Genomic DNA, 17,112 nt, shown 5'->3' on the forward strand with positions numbered 1-17,112 from the left:
CGACCTTTATATATTTTAGGACGGAGTCCCTCGCAAGATGACTGTCATAATTGGGGGTCCTTGGCTTAAAATATTGCGCTAACAATCACTCCAAATGCTTTAGCAATGACTTGGCGAAACCCTGGCAACCACCTTCGTCTGATGGAAATATCAGCATAATGAGGAAACATACAACTGTTTCGATGAAAAATAATTTTTTACAGTTTGTATTTAATATTTTATAAATCGCCAGTTACTAATTTCCTCTGTCATCAGTATTTCTAGAAAAGAAAAAGAAACGCAGCCAGAAGTGAAATACTATTCACCTCACTGTTTTTCAAAATCTACAAACAAGCACGAAAACTGTAAAAGTGGACAGATTTTTGGGATTGTGCCTACACAATGTGTCCTTATGATGACCCTGTCATTCCCTTTCACTCTCACCTCATTTCAAAAGGATCTGTTCGCTTTGAGCATCATTACCTCTTTTCTTTTGTGAATGTTTCTAAAACTGGATGGCACATCCACATTCCTATTGAAGCACTGCGTGGCCCAATGTTGATTCAGGAAGAGCTCGGATAAACAAGTCAAGCTACACTGAAAGAAAATCAAAGTGATAAAGAATGTTTCCACTGTGCGGTTAAGAAGAGATTGGTGTCTATAGTTTCTCATGTCTTAAATAGGTTTCCTCCATGAACTGTCTGTCTGTCTTGCGTTGTCTTTCTTTTTCTTCACAGTAGAGCCTCAGGCGTAACCTACCACATTCACAGGAACGGGGTGAAGAAAATACAGGAAGCTGTGAATACTTTTCCATTTCAACAATTCAGAGGGAGCGAGTTCTGTGTTTGTACTTGAGATGTGGCGACAGACATGTTCCCAAACAATAAATAGACCACAATGGTCTCTTACACTGGCAGATTTGTTGGAAATGGTGAAATATGCCATGATATTCTAAGGCCCACATGCAGAAACCAAACATCCGCAGTTAACAACACAACCTCTTTAGTTCAACTCATTACACTTGTGACATTCACTGAAACGTCTAGTTAAGGATCAACTTGGGTCATGTATGTTATTTCCTTGAATGCCAAAATGGCATTAACATTTCAAATTCTACATGCCCGCACTTCGACTTGATGCATGAGGAACAAGCCTCATCATGTAAATATTTCACTGCTCCCTCTTACAAAAAAACTGTTAGCATTTGTTACAAGCTGTCCAAACAAGAATGATCATAAACTAAACAAGTCGTCGTTTGCAGTCGAGTAAGGGGTGAGAGTGTGAAAGTGTGCAAAATTGAATGAAAATGCACAGAGGAAAACAAACCACCTTGCAAGAAAGTTCTGCTACACTGTTTATACAGATACAATCATGCAGCCCTTTGCTCACACTAATGCAAAAATCAACAAAAGTTGCACCCAGTTCATATCATGGATTAATTCTGAATGCCTGGATAATTTGAATCAGCCGAAGGATTTCATGGGTATTTGAAAACTGATTGAAGCTAAGCTACTAATAAAATCTGCATGGTGTAAAATCTAGTTTTACTTTTTCTTTCTTTTGAGCAACAATTTTTGAGGAATGAGGCTTTTGAATCACAGGTCACACCTTAGTAGAAGAAATGTATGAGATAATTTATTTTGACTTCTTAAATAATAAAAAAGATATATATATATATATATATATATATATATATATATATATATATATATATATATATATATATATATATATCTACATTGCAAAATGTTTCTCATTTCCTGGAATAAAGAGCGAATCATGGCCTTGGAAAAACCTTGATCAATTGGATTTTGATGTGTGACGGTGAGGATTTTAAAATGGTCATAACATGCCTTTTTATTTTAATATTGTCCTTGGTTCACTTATAATACTAGTAAAGTTTTTGGTGCAAATAAACAGTACTATATTTGTAAAATATGTAAAAATGTGTCAAATAATTTTCCACCCTCATTCTGACATACTTTCAAAAACACGGCAGCTTCTCCTTTAAGACTTGATAGTAAACGGCCACTGTTATGATTGTCTCTCTGCACTTGACTGACCAGCTCTCTCCTTGCCATATCACTGCTACTATGTGGGGCTATGGAAATTAGATAAGTAGGTCATACCTGTCAACATTTGGGTTCCAAAATCCGGGAGACCTCTGGGGTGGGGATAAATACAAATTGTGCCTTTTTGATTTAATGTGCTGAGTAACGTAATTTTCCCCTCCGTGTCTGATATTAAAATCCAAAAAATGGATGAAAAATGCCAAAAAATGGCAGCTTGGTTTCAACAAATGTGCTTTTTGCAGTGAGGAGGAAGTTTTGAGTTCTGAAAATTTACATTTACATTAAGTCATTTAGCAGAAGCTTTTATCCAAAGCGACTTACAAATGAGGAACATAAGCAATTTGTCAACAACTTCTGCAGTATTGCACAGCCAAGTTCTCACAGAGCATGGAGTAGTAAAGATGCCAGTGCACTATATATTGGTAAATAGTAAGAGCATTTAGTGTGGAGTTACAATATGTTTTTATAGTACAATGACCGCTTATATGTTAAAAGATCAAAGAAAATTGGATTGAAAATTCAATTCTTCATGTCATGACCCCTTTAAAATTGAGTGTTATGGTATGGTGTGTGATCATGATTACATGTGTCACTTTTTGAAAAATAAATAAATAATCCGGATAAGATTCTTTGTTATAAAAAATGTAATACTGTAGGCCTAAATGAAATAATCAGTGTTTATCAAGGCCATGATCCGATCTTTATTCCAGAACATGAGATACATTTTGCAATGTCGACGATTTTTATTTTATTTTTAAAGCAGGGCCAAGTCAAAATAAATTTTTGTGTTAGTCAATATTTTGCCACACATGCTGTCGATTAAGCTTAACTTATATTGAATCCGGAATATTCCTTTAAGCTCAATCAACAGCATTTGTGGCACAATGTTGATAACCACAAAGATTTATATCAACATTTCCCTCCTTTTCTTATATAAAAATATTTAATTATATTCACCCTTTGCTATATTGAAAGCACTACAACTACACATTATATGATGCTTTCCTTGTGAATTATTTGAAAATGTACAGTAATTTCAAATCAGATGATCACAACACACTCCAAAAAAGTTGGGACATTTCAGTGTTTACCATTGTGAAATACATTTTTTCTAATAACAGTATGTCGTTTGAAGTTTTCCTGCTGAAAATTCCGGGACATCCCTGGAAAAGGATGGAAGTATATGTTGCTCTTAAATGTGTACATATGTGTCTGCATTAAAGGTGCCTTTACAAATGTGTGAGTTACACATGACATGGGCACTGACACACCCCTGGCCCATACAGACACTGGCTTTTGGACCTGATGCTGATAACAGCTTGGATGGTCCTTTTCCTCTTTGGCCCGGAGAATATGACGGCTGTGTTTTTCAAAAACTATTTGAAATGTGGACTCGTCAGTCCAACAAACACAGTCTACTTTCCATCTAAGATGAGACTGAGACTAGAGAAGTCGGCAGCGCTTCAGGACAGTGTTGATGTAGGGCTTCTGCTTTGCATAGTAAAGTCTTAACTTGCATCTGTGGATGCAGCGGCAAGTGGTGTTGACTAACAAAGGTTTACTGAAGTATTCCCGGGCCCATGTCATGATATCCATTACAGATGAATGGCATTTAAGACAGTGACATCTGAGGGATCAGGGATCATGTGCATTCAAAGTGGTTTTCGATTCCTTGAATCTTTTAACTATATTGTGCACTGTAGAGGGTGAAATGCCCAAAATCCTTCAAATTTGTTTTGGGGAACATTGTTCTCAAAGTGATGGAAAATTTGCTGAAGCATCTGTTGACAAATTGACAAGTCTTAAACGATCCTTGCTCTTGAAGGACTAGGAGGCAGTTTTTGGAGGCTCCTTATAAACTATGACACGATTGCTTCACCTGTTTATTATCTCCTGTTTCACATTGTCTTGTTATTTCAACTCATCAAATTCTTGTTAGCCTTAAATGGCCTGTTTCAACTTTTTTTGGAGCGTGTTGCAATCATCTGATTTGAAATTACTGTACATTTAAAAAAAAAAAAATTACAAGGTAAAACATCATATAATGTGTAGCTGTAGTGCTTTCAATATAGAAAAGGGTGAATATAATTTACAAATCACTCCTTTTGGGGTTTTTTATTATTATTTTACATACAGTCCCATCTTTTTCAGAATTGGGGATGTAGGATTTATATATATATATATATATATATTAAAGCATTCCTATCTTAAAATTCATCCAAGGGGACAAAAAAGTTATTTATTTAAGTATCACCCATATATGGTGTGGTTAATGGTTTCCAGTGTTGTACAGGTGAGAGTTCGTTCAAATGTTGGTGCTTATCAACAGCTTGACCTGACTTACCACCAAGAAAAGTACAAGGATTTTTACTAAGATTCATGTCAGAGAGCCTTCTCAAAGGTGAGCCACTTCAAACAAATCCCCCCAACAAAGCTCATACTAAATCTGAATACTCCCAAGCTGAAAACAAGATTACTGCAGAGCAGACATTCAATACCTGACAGTGGGTGGTCACCTCAAATCTAAAACAAGTGTTATGAGGTAGACAGGCTGCATGGGTCAAAACATGCCAGCACAGTCATTTACCGATTAAATGTTTACAAAACTGTTTTTTCATCGCTGGTAAGCAACAACCTCTTGCACAGGAAGATCTAATTTGCTTGAAAATGTTTGCGTTTGGAATGTTTTCTCAAAAAAAGTTTGCATGAGTATGCATGAGTAGAAGCAGGTGGGGCGAATCAATGGCTCATGCAATCTTCTAAATCAATCCTCAGTCATTCGGTGGGTAAAATTATTTGCCTTGAAACTCACATTCACACATGCCAACACACATCTGAGGCTCTAAGGGCAATAAACAATAAATATCCATCAGAATACCCACCATATGCTGTCAGGGTCCAGATCTTTTAGTTTAACACTGTGGTAAAATATCAGATGAAAAGCGCACCAGCCTGGAGTTGTCAGCAGGGATCTTTCAGGCCTTGACTAAGACAAATGCAGGGACATTACTGACTTTTATTCAGCAGTGTGTTTGTATGCCAACCATAGTGATGAGGAAAACATAAAAAACAATTAGACATGGAAGGAGAGAAAATATTTTGAGAAATGACTACTGGAACATAAATCTGACATGAACCGTACAGCCAAACTCATTTATGCTGTCAAAAGCAGATAAGTGAAAAAGATATGTTAAGGCACTCCATGTATTTAACAAAGGTGATTTGTTTAGCTATTTTAATTTTATTTTTTTACTTTTATTATTTTTTATGTTCCTTCAAAGTTTCAATGCATTGCAGGGCTCAACAATAAGGATAGCCTAAAAGACCATTGTGAGAGTGTTGTCCGGCCAGCAGAAGGAACATTTTAGCATTTTTACATTTTGCCTTAATTGCTTTGTTCATATGTGTTTGTATTCCTTGCAAACTGTGATGTATTGAACATTGTTGTTTGCAAATTCTCCTAATTTCAATATGCTACCAAGGTAATGTTATCTAGCTGGCTAAAATTAGGATTTGTCAAAATTGTGATTAGTTTTTAATATACGTATAATATATATATATATAATATGCTTATAAGAATAGTTTTGGGAAAATCAATTAGAATGTGTTTTTCATGCAGCATTTTCCAACAAAAATTGTGCTTATGAATATATAGAGGTCATGGAGTTACACAGCATGTACAGTTTCCAGCTTTTTATTACTATTATTATTATTATACATTATTATTTTTTATTTTGTTTTTGGAAAAGAAAATCTCATGTTTATAAATACATTTTAAAATATTATTTGACTAATAAAACATAATTTTTTTGGTGGGTTCATTGATAATATTGGCATAGCAACGACTGGCCTAACTATGAACCAAATGCCTGGTAAAAAATAAATAAATAAGCAAACATGTGAATGTTTGTTTGTTTTTTGTTTCTGCAAGAGGTGGTAAGAGTTTTAATGTAAATTCCAACATCTCTTTGAAAAAAACAGCAACTGCAGATTACATTGGCTGTTATGTCTGGAATAGTGTTTCTCAAGCATTACATGCTATCAAGTGCTTATTTACACATGTAAAAGGAAAAGAAATGAGCACGTGTTATTTATTATTATTATTTGAAAAATTAGAAAAGAACATAATTTTGTGATTTAAGAAAAGTGCAGAGGAGTATTGAAGATTTAATGTGTTTTTCGGACACCACAGCACCGTGTTTCACAACAGATTTTCTGCAGGGACAAACCAAATTACATAATGTAAACGGACTGTCAATATTTTTATTCAGGAGTGTAATGCAGGATTACAGGCTCACTAATGCCACCAGTTCTGTTTTATTTAGCTTAGTATTCCAATCAGTTTCTTTTAATAATCATTATTAACACTTTGGAGTTGGAGTTACTTCTCCAATTCTACATAGTCTTCAGATATTTCCTACTATTGCTCTTATGTGAAATTAAACATTAAGCTGGCCAGTTTCAATAAATTGTCTCAATACTCTCTACATTTTACACAAATGTGGGGACATATGGGATGTGAATGGTAGGCTACACAATTTACGATATACTTGCCAACTGCAAGTAGTGTAGTGTATGCTTGGCTTGAGCCAACAGAAGAAAAATTGTATTGTATTCAGCCTATAAACAAACCATCATTATGTACAACCCACACATACCAAACAATCTTAATCTTTAGGAAATGTGACTTATTATTTGGCAATTCAAGTCTCTTTTGTGTAAACTCAAAAAATATGAACCTACTTGCAAGCGAAATAAAGCAAACACCATCTAAAGGCTTCACTGCCGGAAAGACTGTATTGTAAAACTCAGGATGCACCTAGATCGGCAGAAAATCCCACCTTGCTAAGTATCCAGTTTCAAAAAACTTTCTTTCAGGGGTGGATCTGTACAGGTAAGAGAGTCTCTCCCTCTCTTTCTCTTTTCTAGGGCAGCTAATCTCCTCTCAGGTTTAAGATTCCTCAGTTAGATGCTTTGAGGAGAAGGAAGTGAAGAGTGGGTAAACTGCGGGACTCTCACAGGAGGGATTAGAGTGGCCATATATCATTGTGACAAGCCTTTTCAGCGAGTGACAGGCCGCTAGGCCCCGTGTGTGAGGGAGATCCTGTGACACTTCCTGTCACTCACTAGCCAGTCATTGATAGGACTAAAAATTACCTTTATCACACTGTCGGATCACCTTACTGACACCAAAGCACATTGATGTAAAATAGTGTTGGAAACCTTATGAAACCAAACAGGTTTTGAAAACATTATTATGAAATACTATTAAAATATCCCAAACTCGGGTTAGGATTTTTTTTCAAAAGATCAAACTTTTTCTTTCTTTCTCTTTATTTCTTTAATATCCATATATTTATCTATCAATCAATCCATCAAACCACCTGTCACTTCAATCCATCCATCCAGTCTCCAATTCTATCCATCCATTAATTTACCCATCTTTACATCCATTCATCCATCCTATCTCCAATCTCTCCAATTCTATACATCCATCCATTTATCCATCCATTTTTTTCAAGCCATGGATGATGAATGTAAAGATAGTTGGTTGGATGTAAAGATGGACTTTACATCCAACCAACTATCTTTACATTCATCATCCATGGCTTGAAAAAAATGTAATCCACTTTTTGGAGTGGCCCAGTCAGATCCAAGACTTTAACCCAATAGAGATGCTGTGGAATGACCTCAAGAGAGCCATTCAAACCAGACATCCTTAGAATATGGCTGACCTGAAGCAGTTCTCTAATGAAGAATGGTCCAAATATCCTTCTGAACATTGTGCAGGTTTAATCCGCAGCTACCGGGAGATGCTTGGTTGAGGTTATTTGTGCCAAAAGCAGATCAACCAGTTATTAAATCCAGGGATTCACTTATTTATCTATATAAATACAGTATGTATATCATTCACTGACATCATTCACTGCCTTCTTACCTACCTACCTACATCTCTGTTTCATTGTCAGTCAGATATATATAACCCTTAAAATTTCAATGGTTTTTAATCTTTGTCAAGCCAACATTTACAAATTGTTTTGACAAGCTTTCCTTTTCCAGTTTATGCTCATTACTTCATAACATTTCTACAGCTCCTGTGTGGCTCCTAGAAGAAAACTTCACTCAGCCTGGATTTAATATGGACTTACTTGAAAAATCTGAAATTTGAAAGTATAGTTTTATGCAATGTTATCATAAGGATGAAGTGTATAATGTCTGTGGAAATACCATCACCAAATAATATTGCAAGAAAACCATATAGAAAGAAAAAAACACTTAAAAACAATGCAAATGGCACATGTAAATAAATGATGCAATCAGTTGACGCAATTTATTTTAAGAGAAAGGGAAAAAATCTAATCAGTCTACGACTGGCTTATTTATAGTTGTTGTTGCATATTAAGCTGTATGAGTATAATGTCTGATTCTTTTTACAGACGTGCACTGAATCTCAAAAATTATCTGGATAAAGTACTGAATTAAGAGGCATGACCGCAAATGTAAAAATCTTCCATCACGTATGAAGTTAGTTGGGCAAAGCAAGACTTGGCAGCAATTTTGCAGAGCATGAATAAGAGCATCTGGGAGAAATTATCCTCATTATTACCGGCCCAATGAGAGTGATTTATGCTTGGTCTTTATCTGCACTTCCACTATCTCTCAAAAATAAGTGTTTTATCACGATGAACACACATTATCATCATTCCCTCCTGTATCCAACCTTTTTTAATGGGGACTGCAGCCAGATGGGGCACATTCACACATCGCTCTCAATGACACAAACCTGGGCCCCTGTCATGGACTGAACCGGCACTACAAAGAGTCCAGCATGAGTCACATCTGTACAAGAGCCTCTCTGGCCCCACACTGACAAATGTAAGGTGGAGATTTTTAATTACTTCTCACGGTGACGTCAACACATGTTTCAGACCCACTGGGTCAGGGAACGAAAACTCAGAGACATTTTGTCCAAGCCAGATCAAGTTCAAGATCAAGACAACCTAATCATCTACTACAGTTCGCAGATGCACTGTAGACTTTACTAGTTTTTATTAGTTTATCCAACAAAAGATTTTCAAATGGATTTGCAATTTAGTTCATTATTTTACATTTACATTTATGCATTTGGCAGAAGCTTTTCTACAATATGAAATCTCTACATTTTATCAGGATGTGTGTTCCCTGGGAAACAAACCCATGAAATTCGGCAAAGAAGGTACCATGCTCTACCCATTGTCCTACAGGAAAAATGTTTTAAGTAGCAATATTTTCTTCAGAATATCCTGACAACACAACAGGATTAAGGTGAACTCAGTAAAAACATGTTTTAGTCTGCTATTCATTTCACAATTCAAATTCATTCATTGGCCTCTATAGATCTGAATCTGGCTAATGCAGGTCATTCATTTCCTAAATGTTATTATTTTAAATAGAATTGATTCCAAACTAGGGATATGCCACGGTGGTTGACTATTCAACTAGTCGTCCAACAATCGGCTAGTCGATTAGTGTAGTAGACTACTAACATTAATATTTTTAGTAGTGGGTTTTAAGGGAGACCCAATTCTCAAATTAACTGAGAGACTCAACTTCCTGAAGAGCGTTTCTGTGTGATTATGGCTTGCTGTGAATGACAGTTAGCACAGTAAAAACCTCTGCAAGAACTTTTGTCTCTTTATTGCTTTAAATTTGGTCAATTTATGCACCGTTGCTGTTTCAGCCATCAAAGCGCCGCATCAAACAATACAATTCAAGATGATCACTGTCGGACATGAAATCCTCTGCTGTGAATAATGTTCTCATATTTGTGAGGTGCTCTGGAGAGATTAAAGTCTTTTTGCTGATTCTGTATGACACTGCTTAAATAAATAGTTGCCGTAAAAAAAAATATTTAAACTGAAAGATGTCATGAAGTAGATGTGTACCCACATAATTATCTTGCAGGTCTGGATCACCCTGAGACTCCCAAGTGCTCTGGTTACATTGAAGCTTGACATTCTGCATTCTATACATATCTTTGTAAAAAAGTATCATAAATTTAGAGGGGTTTCTGCCACTTATCAGGTGGTGAAGTAACCAACAACAAAAAAAGAAGCAAATATACCTGTCCAATGATAATAAGAACAAAGCATATGTGAAATCCAAAATATTTGCAATAACATATTGATGGACAAGAGAAGTTATCCAACATGACAATGGAGGAAATGGTCAGACACATATACTTCCATTCTGGAAAGTCCCACAGTGAGGTACCACTGGATCCAGACCTCAGAACTGCAGAAGCAGTGATGTTGTGTTTTCAAAACACATTTAAGAGGCAAGGTAGTCAAGGTTTGAGAAAGATAACATTTCCAGATATTAAGATCTTTTGAGGAAGACATACTGGAAGAGAATCAGGGAACAAAACACCTGGGGTTTTCCATGTCCAAGCAGTGCTGTTTGGGAAGCACAAAGATGAAAAATGTAATTCTTTGGTCAGAACATTTTTCTCATTGATTTTACTTTGACCCCTTAGATTGTGTTTGGATTGTATTTTTGTTAAGCCACTTGCTCAAGCTATCTTCAGTAATCACCAACTTAAATTACCCCAATTATATACAATAACAGATTAAATCATGGCTACTTCTTGCATTGTAAGAGTTCATATCCACTAACATCTAGCAGTAGCAAGTCTCCATAACTGCTCTGCAGCAGTAACAGTGTAGCAGAGCTAGTCCGCTAAGACCAATATGCAATCAATATGTCACACCCATCTTAAAATGCTAAATCTTTCAGAAGGTTGTCATGACTGAACTCGGAGTAGACAATTCTCAGGTTGATTTCCCCTAAGAGTTTAAACACTGGCTTTTTGGCACTATCAAAACATTGCTGTTTGTTTGAGAGTCTTGTCCAGCCGACACAGAATTTACCTATCCACCAATGGCGTGAGTTTAAGGCTGGAAAATCTATGTTTCCTACCAATGGCAACAGGTCTTCTCTCATTTCTGTGTGTGTTGAAACACTGAATATCAAGTTTTGTACTATACCAACAACCTAAGCTTACTATAATCAAATTATTTAAACCAGATCTTAAGAGGACGTTTTGCCATCTGAGACCAAGGATGCTTCTATCAACGGGGTGTATAACAATAACTACTGGATATAAACAAGAGTTATGTGTGTCCTCAAAACTTTTCACCTTTTCTAGGACCACAGAGTAGTTTGATCCATTCACCTAAAAATAAAAAAATTATTATGTTAACCTGTTGATACGCAAATTCACCGCACTCGGGAGTGACGTCACTCTGCTTACATTTACAATATAATTTACCATCTATAAATGTAATTAATGTTAACAAATTATACATCTTTTCAAAGGTCTAAGGGTTCAACATTGATATCCGTTCTCTGTTTCACGATAACAATGCTCCATAAACAGTTATTTAGTTATTTGTGCCAGGAGTACAAATTAAAACATGCAATATCAAAACGGGACTTCATATCTTTGTTATGAAATCACGATCGCCAGATGAATCCAGCTCGCCATGCTTGGGTCAATTTCCATGTCAAGTGTTCTTTGAAAAGCATCCAATAGCACTTTTTGTCCATAACAGTGATACATTTGAGAAATATTTATATATTCTTCATTGTTTACATGAGATCTCGCCTGAAAGAATTACCCTTCGTTGTCGTTCTTCAACAAACTATCCAATCTGAGCAACATTCATATGATCTTATATATTACAGTCCTGTTAACAAAATGAGCTTGTCTCCAAAATCTATTTTTAAAAATGCGGCGTAGTTAGGAAGTGCAGTCAAATTTTGTGCCGTTTTGAAAGGCGGAGCCTTCATTTTACTCTGTACACCAGCAGCGATTTTCAGAGAAAAAAGCTTGCAGGAACCAAACTTTAAAAGTAACTTCTTTAGACTTGTGGCTTTGAGAACATTGTATTTCTGGGTTGTCTTGGCACATTTATTATTGTTTTTTTAGATTATAAAAACATGATCAGCACAAAATAGTTCCATTACTATAAACTTCAGCTTCTCTAACTTTAAAAAATAACAACATATATTAATTAACATAAATTAACACCACAGTGTCTTCTTTACTTTACTACAAATGTGTCCATACTCCAAAGGGTTCAGTAAATACAACCATTTAAGTGTAGGTATGTCATTTTCATGGTTTGTGCTCAAAAAGGGGGTGTGTATCAACAGGTTAAAGTCTTAAAAAACAAATTTGCACATGGGATAAACGTTTAACAGGTTGCTTTGATAGCGGCCTTCAGCTCATCTGTATTGTTGGGTCTGGTGTCTCTAATTTTCCTCTTGACAATACACCATAGATTCTCTATGGGGTTCAGGTCAGGCGAGTTGTCTGGCCAATCAAGCACAGTAATACCATGATCAGAAAACCAGTAATATACAGTAGTATACTAAATACTAGTAGTTTTGGCACTGTGGGCAGGTGCCAAGTCCTGCAGGAAAAGGAAATCAGCATCTCCATAAAGCTTGTCAGCAGATGGAAGCATGAAGTGCTCTAAAATCTCCTGGTAGACGCTCTGCATTGACTCTCAACTTGAGAAATCACAGTGGACCAACACCTGCAGATGACATGGCACCCCAAATCATCACTGACTGTGGAAACGTCACACTGGACATCAAGTAACTTGGATTCTGTGCCTCTCCACTCCACATCCAGACTCTGGGACCTTGATTTCCAAATGAAATTCAAAATTTACTTTCATCTGAAAAGAGGTCTTTGGACCACTGAGCAATTATTATTTGCAGTAATTCATGCAAAAGCAGCCCCGACCAAGTATTGAGTGCATAAATTAACATACTTTTCAGAAGGTTGACATTTCTGTATTATAAATTCTTTATTCTAATATTTTGAGATACAGGATTTTTTATTTCCATAAGCTGTAATCATCAAGATTACAACAAGAAAGGCTTGAAATATTTCGCTTTATGAATCTAGAATATATGAAAGTTCAATTTTTTCAATGAAATTATGGTAAAAAAAAAAAAACTTTTCCAAGATATTCAAATTTTTTGAGATGCACGTGTATAATCTGGCATTGCAGTGCAACATTAACATGAAATTACTATGTGTACATGCAAAGTGTTGACGTACAGATATCTGAATGAAGTTTTCAGTTTTTGACAAGGAGTCTGAATTCCTTTCCTTTCCACATGGAATGATGTTTGTCACCGTCTGACAAAAGCAGAAAAGAGAACAAAATTAAATTAAACAAGCAATGCAACAATCATGACAGTCCAAGTGCTGATTAACAAGTCATTACATATCTTGAGTCGTCATATCTTACTATTAAGATATAATGACTCAACGCTGTTTTTCATAAGAAGCAAAACCACATCACATACAAGCACAGGTGCTCTACACAAAATCCTCTAGATAGGAATCTAAAATGAAAATTCTCCCATATTGGAAAAATTACAGCATACATTCATGTAAAACATTACAAATGGTGTACAAATGTGTACAAATGGTGTGCCTGCCCCTGGCCTCGTCTAACATCTTGTAAAGAGATGATATAAACAGAAATAAACAGAAGCGCTTGGACTCAACCTTGACAAGAAAATTGAAAATATGAAATGGTTATTGGAAACACATGTAAGGACTTATTTGCGCTTGAAAGATAACCAACTGCGGCTTTCGGCAAAAACCAACTTACTGTGTGCAGTGGATTATTCCGACATGTGAACCAGGTTGGGCACAAAATTAGAGAGTTTACAGATTAGCTGAGAAAAGGGACTTTTTTAGACTCCATATTAACCAAAACCAAAATAAATTAGTCCAACAAGCAACACCTGTACACACTCACACAATTCTGGTTATGCTATCATTTTTCGATACATTTACAAACATATATCCTTTTTGAATGTGATTGGAGATTTGTAAATGATTCATCAAGTGAAATTTGTTTTGACTGAGAGGAGTTCACTTCTAACCACAGCTACGCACTGCAAATTCTCAGGCTGACAATCTAGAAGGCTCGTGTCTTGGTTTAATCCACAATTGAAGTAGGAATACATTACAGTCAAAGAGTTATGCAGGGTCAGTGAAATGCCATCTTACCAGGATTACGTTTAATCAATGGAATTTTATAGCCTCCGAAGGATTTTACAGTGGAAATCAAGATTTTTTTCATGTGTGATTTACTTACATGGCTTAAGCTTATATACACACTACATACGTGCTCTCAGCGCTACATTATCTTAAATTCCCACAGCTGAGGAATGTGATCACTCAGTCACGATGGACTACATTTCATATAAACCTCACGGTTGAGATCCACACCTTATGGTACATCAATTTGGACTTTAAAGTTGAAGTAATTTTTTCGATGTTAAAATTCTTTCTTGTATCCCAGCTTTATATGCAGACAACTATGTAAGTAAGCCATATGTAGGTTGATTTCCCCAAAGAGCATCAACACTCTGACTTAGTGGTGCTTTCAAAACAATTTTCTATTTGTTTGAGCATCCCGAGAACAAAAATTCAACGGTGTAAATTTGGGGCAGGACTACCTGCTTGTCCAACCAATGAAAGATGGAGGAAGTGTTCAGGAAACCTGTTTAAAAACAGTAATTATTTAACAATTCTGTTTGGTGACACTAGTGGTACAAAAATGTAACTTTCAGCTTTAATCTTCTATTTCCAAGCAGAACTAAGAAAACATGTTCACCCCAAATGAACATGAGCTTTTGATGAAAACTAGACAGTAACCCCATATTCTCAGTAAGTTCTTATCTACATTATACACTGGTGTAATTATTACATTTTGCTAAAAGGATCACCTTATCTTTCTCTGTTCTTTATACTCAAGAAATGTATCCAGAGCCAATGGTACCACCTGCACTCTTGGAATGGGCTCAACTCAAGTTCCACATTGCTGAAACGGAGACTCTGTAATGGGGGATTAGATTTACAAATGGCACTGGGACAAATTCGATTCCTCATCTGTAATCTCTGCCTTTTCTTTCATCTCCCTGGAGCTCGAAAAAAGGGCATGTCGAGTCGCAGGAACAGCCAGGGAGAATTGACCCTGACCAGCACCTGGGGGAGCGGCAACATCTGGAACCAATCAGGCCGAGTTGAACACTGCGTGGTCTCCTGCACTCATGTTTGCAACATTATCAAGAGGAGGACATGTTCTTGACAACACTTGATGAAGGACTTTGGAAGAGCTATAAATGAGAATGGGCTTCCATGGCACGGAGCCTGAATGAAACACGTCATATTTCCTTTCTGTGAGTGCAATGGAAGATGTATCTCTTGAAGTATCCTACAGCGAGAGCTACAACATAGAGATATAACTGAAGTTGGACTGGCTCCAAAATTAAAGTGAAATAAATGGGAAGGTGGTCTCACTTTCACAAGACACCTTATCCATTTCAATGAATACATCTAACGGCACGGCTAGAGAATCACCTAACTATCTGTGATTTCTCATGCAGTTGTAGGGCAGGTGGAAGCTTGATTGGTGAGGGGTGGTAGGAACATGGGGTGGAGGAAATGGAGATGGAGGTCTTCTTAGAATAATGACTTTAAAGGTCTAGCTAGATACGCAAGGTATTCCAAGTTTGCTGGAGGTTTTTTTTTTGTAGGTTTGTTTAAAAACACTGGAACCAAATTACTTTCATGATGTTCGGTTCTGTTAACAGTTCTTGAACATCTTCATTCCTCCATCACCATGAACAGAACACCATAATGAAATACAATGACTATGTTAATTGTACCACTACTAAATCTGCAACGCCATGGCAAAATAAATATTTTAACTTAAGTGAGAATTTACACTCTGAATGTGTACAGAGAGAAAGAAAAGGTGTTGCAAAAAAGTACATATTCAATAAAAAAGACAGCGAATCTTTCAATGGCTGGTTGGACTTATCGCGTGCCACAACCAGTACAGTTCAATTTGCGAAAAATGGCTTTTATAATTAATTGGTCAAAACGACTCACTTTTGCCATGGCGATGTAGATTAAGTAGTTGGGCAGAACATTTTACAGGTTTCTGAATGAGTCAAATGACTCACTCATTCACTGTAAAAGTCAGTTTTTGATTTACTCACTGAATCACAAGTCATTACTGTCATCATGTTAAACTCGATAATAAACCAAGAACTTTATCTACTTGTGAGACTAAAATCAGTGTAATCACTGACTCGTTGTTCATAAGACATGTACAACCTCAATTCCTAAAAAGTTGGGTTCGTAAGGAAAATGAATAAAAACAAAAAGTGATTTGTAAATTCTATTCACCCTGTGCTACTGTATATTAAAATCACTTCAACGACACTTTATATGGTGTTTAATCTTGTATTTATTTATTTAATTACATTTTTAAATATAACCTCCAAAAAATTAGGACAGTCAAGTGTTTACCACTGTGTAACATCACCATTTCTTCTAATAACACTTATTAAGCATTTGGGTACTAAAGATGCAAGTTTACTTTCAGAAAGCAGAATTTGTTCCCCATTCATCCAATATGCATGTCTTAAGCTTCGCAACTGTATGGGGTCTTCGTTGGCATATTTTGCGCTTCATAATTTGGAATACATTCTCAATTGAAGACAGGCCAGGACAGATCTAGTACTTGCACTCTCTGCTATGCAGTAGAGGTTGTGCAAATACACATTTTTTATAATTATTCTTATTAGTCGAGCTTGATTCTCATACCTAAATCCAAGCAGAGACTACTTATAACAGTGAGTCGAGGCAGTAACAACCACAACAATAAACCAATGTCAATGTCAAACAAACAAAATTGGATTATTGTGTGTGATCTTTCTTGCATGAGAGTTCCCGGAGAAAAAAACGAGTTTTTATGTAATGTAAATAAGAAAAAAAGGAAATCCAATGTAATTTAAGACTTCAGGGATGCAGGATTTTCAAAAGCTTCTCTCAGATTGAAGGGCATCAAAGATAATTATAGGTCTTAGTAACAATCTATGCATTTAAACTCATGGATAAACAGCTTTTTAACAACCTGTCACCAGAAGTAAAAGCAGGGACTAGGTATGGTGGTCTAGGCAAAGGAAACTTAGC

The sequence above is a fragment of the Xyrauchen texanus genome, chromosome 38, assembly GCF_025860055.1.
Source record: "Xyrauchen texanus isolate HMW12.3.18 chromosome 38, RBS_HiC_50CHRs, whole genome shotgun sequence".
NCBI classification, from domain to species: domain Eukaryota; kingdom Metazoa; phylum Chordata; class Actinopteri; order Cypriniformes; family Catostomidae; genus Xyrauchen; species Xyrauchen texanus.